This window comes from Buteo buteo, chromosome 1 (genome assembly GCF_964188355.1).
Source record: "Buteo buteo chromosome 1, bButBut1.hap1.1, whole genome shotgun sequence".
Lineage (NCBI taxonomy): Eukaryota > Metazoa > Chordata > Aves > Accipitriformes > Accipitridae > Buteo > Buteo buteo.
The window spans coordinates 84,649,938-84,655,087 of NC_134171.1; the positions used below are offsets into that span (position 1 = coordinate 84,649,938).

General features: G+C 40.0%; 1 long non-coding RNA gene across 1 annotated transcript; it reads right to left on the bottom strand.

The window, feature by feature from the left end:
* Positions 1 to 1,535: 1,535 nt before the first annotated feature.
* On the bottom strand, positions 1,536 to 4,465 carry LOC142036219 (uncharacterized). The gene is made up of 3 exons (XR_012652119.1): positions 4,345 to 4,465; positions 3,775 to 3,880; positions 1,536 to 1,984 (listed from the first exon to the last, which is right to left on the bottom strand). It is a non-coding gene; the product is annotated as an uncharacterized LOC142036219 (long non-coding RNA).
* Between the last annotated feature and the right edge of the window lie 685 nt (positions 4,466 to 5,150).

Sequence of the window (5,150 nt, forward strand, 5' to 3'; positions counted from 1 at the left end):
TTACAGCTGGAGGAAGTTAGTAACACAGTGAGGGCCATACCTCCGGGGGAAGTCAGAAAAGCCAAGCTGGACCATCCCAGTGGAAGCTGCTTTGCTCACAGTGCCTTCAAAACTCTGGCCCCGATCGTAGTTGCCGAGTCCTTGAAAATGTAGCCACAAGTTCTTTAGAAAATCTCACTGAACGTGCCAGAAAACCACATGCCACTTCTTAGGCCAGCGACACAAAGTTGAGTTTGCTTCCATCCACGCACAAAGATGAAATTCATCTCTTACCATCCAAGCATAAAATTAAATTCTTCTCTTTACTCTGTCCTCTTGAATGAACCAGATTCAGCAGAAACATTTTCTGAACATTGCTAATCTAACTAGCCATTTGTTTGTACGTTTGCCAACTGTTGCCTTACTCTCACAGAACCACTTCTCCTGTAGAAAAGATTGGGATTACTATGAAGAGTAACACATAATCCTGACAAGATAAGCATTTAACGCATTTAATTCGGCTTCTCTTTATTCCTTTGAATACCTAATTAACTTTTTTCTAAAAGCAACGTTACATTCTCCTAGAGAATTCCCCAGCCTATTTGTCCTTAAAAAGGAGTCACCCCCCAAAAATATCACAAAAGATTTGTCTTTATAGGAGGGGACCCTGTGAACTCTGTTTCATCCATGGAAAACCAAGCAGGTCTTTTCTGTGAGCAATGATAATGAGAATTCAAGTCACTGCTTCAGATGCACATAACTAACATCATACATATGCTCAGCAAAGCCAAAACAGTTTCTGCTATCACCTAAGCATTTCCTTTAAATGTTATTCTGAACAGACAGCAGTCCCTTCGCTGCTCTTTGTCCTCGATAGAAGGCACATGGAAGCCAGGCAGGGAATTCTTGTCCTGCACACGCAGAGGATTGACAACAGTAGGGTCTCGATAGCTGTTGGCTCCATAGGATACTTCCATAACAGCAGTTACAATAGCAAAAGACATTGGCATATTCAGACCAACTGTAAGTCTGTGCTTATGATCAGTGTATCTACAGAAGCCTGAGCAGTGTTGGACCAACCCCATAGTGCTGCTTCTGCTGTTGACAGAGGTGCTGTGCGCTGTAAAGAACCTGAAACCACAGTACTTACTAACAATGTTGACTGTTTAGCCAAGACAGTGTGTTTTATCTGGACTGACGTTGCTCCTTAAATTTCTGCAGGTTTTGGGAAAAATTCCAGATCAACTGAAGCAGTTTGAGCTGTTAGACAGAATTCATGCTTCTAATTACTATAATTCACTATAATAGGCCTCTGAAGGCTTTCCATTTTTGGCTAAGTTCTTTTAATGGGGCTCAAGCTGGATCTGTATGTCTTGCATCTTAAAATGTTTTAAATAAACACGCCGTGCAGAAATCTTATTAATCTTCAGAAAAAAATGTGCATTTGTTAAAACAAGCTGAAAAACCTGTACTAATACATAGAAAAAGAGATCAACTTCAAATGAAGAAGTATTGTCCTAATGTAGATTAGTTTTACGTCAAAAAGCGTCATATGTTTCAGTTGGATGTTTCTACTAGAATGATGGGGAGCTGTGCTGAAATGATACAACTGGGGATTTTACTCTGGATGTATTAAGAATGTATGTTGACCAAAAGCATTCAGGGAAGAATTTGACTGAATGTTTGACTGACAATAAATCTTGAAAGGCTTGGCTGAGGAGGGATGTATTCGGAAGAAAAAGCTTGCACCAGATACTGACTTCTGTGGAGATCCATGGCAGAGAAGTCTGGTTTTTAATATCAGTTTTCAGAAGAGGGAAGTATCTTAACTAGGTTGCAAAGCTTCACTTACCCCACCTTCTGACCATCTGCTGGGTTCAAAAGTAGATCACCACAAAATCACAGCATAACTGAGTCTGGAAGGAACCTCTGGAGATCTCTAGTCCAGCTCAGAGCAGGGTCATCTAGAGTCAGTTGCTCAGCACCTTGTCCAGTTCAGTTATGGCTAGATGAATGAAAAAATTTAAGACCTAATTCCACCGTTCTTATGTTAAATAACTGCTTACCCTGTGATCAACACAGAAAATGAATGCAACCTCTCTCACACAGAAGATTTCATCAACTTGAGGAAAGCAAGGGAAAGCTGCAAGTTTAAGAGCTGAAACTATAGCACTAAAAATCATTCCAGCATTAACACCTGAATTTTTGTACTTCCCTAAGAAGGGACTATAAGAGTAGTGAATAGCAAGGGGAACAGAAATATCAAAACAGAGAGTGAAATATGAAAAAGGCAGATATGCTTACTTAAAAGGTAAGAATCTAAATGCAAAGATGAAAAGAAAAAGTCCACAGAAAAATAAAAATTAAGAGAGAGACAGCTGGTATTTCCCAAAGTACACCTACTGAAAATATTAAAAGTGAATATATTCAATATGTCTGAACAGCCCCTACAGCACTATCTATGATTCCTGGGCAGGATTTTCTTAAGTCTTCAACATTTGACTTCATTCAGATTCCACTAAAACACAGACATTGTCTCAGCAACTCCAAACCAAAAGAAATTAGAGAAGGCAGAATCAACTTAGGTGCTCCTGTACCACAACAGGTGAAGACTCTGAAATATGGGATACTTTTCTCAGCGTCTGCTTATGCCAATATTAGACTACTGAAACACTGTGCTATAAATGGCCATGGTGGACTTTCTTCATTCTCACTCAACTGGAAAAAGCTTGCTTGATCTTAGGGATATATTTTATTGTGTTTAGCTGCAACTTAATCCAGAGTGAGTGGAACATTTAATGAAAAATTCATCCCATTCAAATTGGACGTCACTCAAATTCACAAGACTGTCATAATTTCCACTAATTAAGCAGCTCTGAACTTTTAGGAATAAAAGGGTTGTATATGCAAGATTGTGTGAAATCACAAGACAATTTGAGGCTCTGATACAGCAGCAAAAGAAGATTGGCAATGGTGTTGCTATGTCTGTAAAGGATTACAATGTTCATGTTTTTTGGCGGTTCACTATCCTTACTAACTTAAAGTAACTCTTCTACAAGTTCACCTACAATCACATACAAACACTCAGAGCTATATGTTAATGTACTAGGTGACTCAGATAAGAGACAGACATTTCTGTCAGTTTTGATTTTACATCATCCAAGAATGGATTCCAGTCTGCTCCCACTGTACACTATGTTTTGGAGTTCCCCTCACCCTCATTGGGATGATTACTTCAGAAATCCTTGCATTAGCTCTGCAAAACTACATCAGGTACTGCATGTAAGAATTCAAGAGAAGAACACTTTGAGCACATCCCATCCCCTTTTTCCCCACCAAGGCACTCCTGTTTTCTGACACACCCTAACAGTTGAATCTGATGCCCTCAATCCAGTAAAGTTCAATAAGTTCTGGATTTTTTTCAAATCGACTGCCCTCCTCCACTCCCAGTAAAGTCAATTTTACTACACATGCATTGGTAAGTCAGTATTCATATTACCATAAACCAAAGGAAGACAGCCCCAGCCGCTCACAGGACAAAGATAGCACAATCAATACAATACTGCACTATAGACTAACATGGGGTAGAGCTGCTGAGGCAGCTTTGCTGCTCCTGCATCTTGCCTTTACACAGGACAGAGTCATTGATTTTCTCTCGTTTCTGTGGCCAGCAATGATTTCTTCTCTTAGGTTATTCATTTAAAAGAAAAGTCCCACCCCCCCCCCCCAAGTCAGAACAAAGGGAAGCCGCGTCAGTCCCATAGAATTTGTTCTTCCCAAAAGAAAGGCACAAACCAAAAAATGGATTGTTTTCTGTTGGGAAGGATGCAAGATGACTCCTTCTGCACAGAGCCCAGGTTGATGCCAGTAGCAGTCTCCCTTTGCAAGAACAGGTTGAAGCCTGAGGATGGAAAAAGGACAAAGATTAACATGCTCATACTGTCCCACACATGACATAAATGTCATAAATATTCTGCAAGAAAACATGCAAAGGGCTTTCTCTCCCAAGGTAACATACTCTCCTACAGCAGCTGTACGCAAACATCACATATCTCACCTGTAACTCCCATCCCACTAATAACACAAAATCACGTATATGAAACAATTTGTATCCTTGATTAACACAAACTCAGAATTTGCCAAGCTGAATCACATAACTTGTTTTCCTAGTCCTCTACTAATGTTGGCTGCTGGTAAAATTGAGCACTTTATACTCCAGACAAAGAAGGCAGCCACCCTGCAACCCACACACTGCAGAAGTCACTTAGGCATTCCCTAAAGCTGAGATTGAACTGTCCTCCACATCACAACGTTACAGACATGGTTAGTAATCAGCAAAATATGTAGCCCATTAGAAAACCTAACCTCAGCATTTCCTTTTATTATATGATGCTTAAGTCAGCTCCTAAACGTCCCACAGATGTTTAGTCAGCATCTGTTCAAAGCCCATTGCCCTTCTACTGTATCAGGTATGTCTTTGTTCCCATCACCTACGAAAGGATGAAAGAAGGAAAAAGTAAGCATTGATCACTTTATACATAATCATTTGCATCCCATCTAGTATTTATCCTTTCCAGACTCGGCAGGTAAACTCTAGGTTTATACTCTCCTTCACTCGCTCTCCCTCAGTATTGGAATCCTGTCCTCCTGGCTGCATCTCAGGAATACAAAACACTAGCAGCGTCTTCAGGTTTTGTTGGGTTTTTTTATTTATTTTGTAACTCTTTCTGTCACTCTTACTCCTCTTGGCCATGCTCTGGAAATGAATTTAGACTTCAGATGCAGTCATCGTCTCAGAGCCTGGGTGGTCTAAGCATCAAAACACAGCCGGGGACAGAGCTGGGTGAGGAGACAGGAAAATATTATTTGTCTATTAATACATTAATGACTCTGTCCTGATTGCTATCAGTACCAAAGAATTTCATTCCCAGTCTGATAGGCGTAACAGAACTGGCACCTCCGTTTTTCTGCCACACTAGTCCTATTGTCAGCCTTAAATTTTGCCTGCTCCTGAAAGGAGCTATTGCTCTGTAAAAATGAAGTTTTCTGCTGCTGCTGTTATCTGTCAATTAGCATCAATTGGTTTCTGGAAAAGCTATAAATATATCTAGCTATAAATATATCTAAAAAGGTGTTTTTCTAAGGTTTCCTTCAGAATCATACAATTTAAT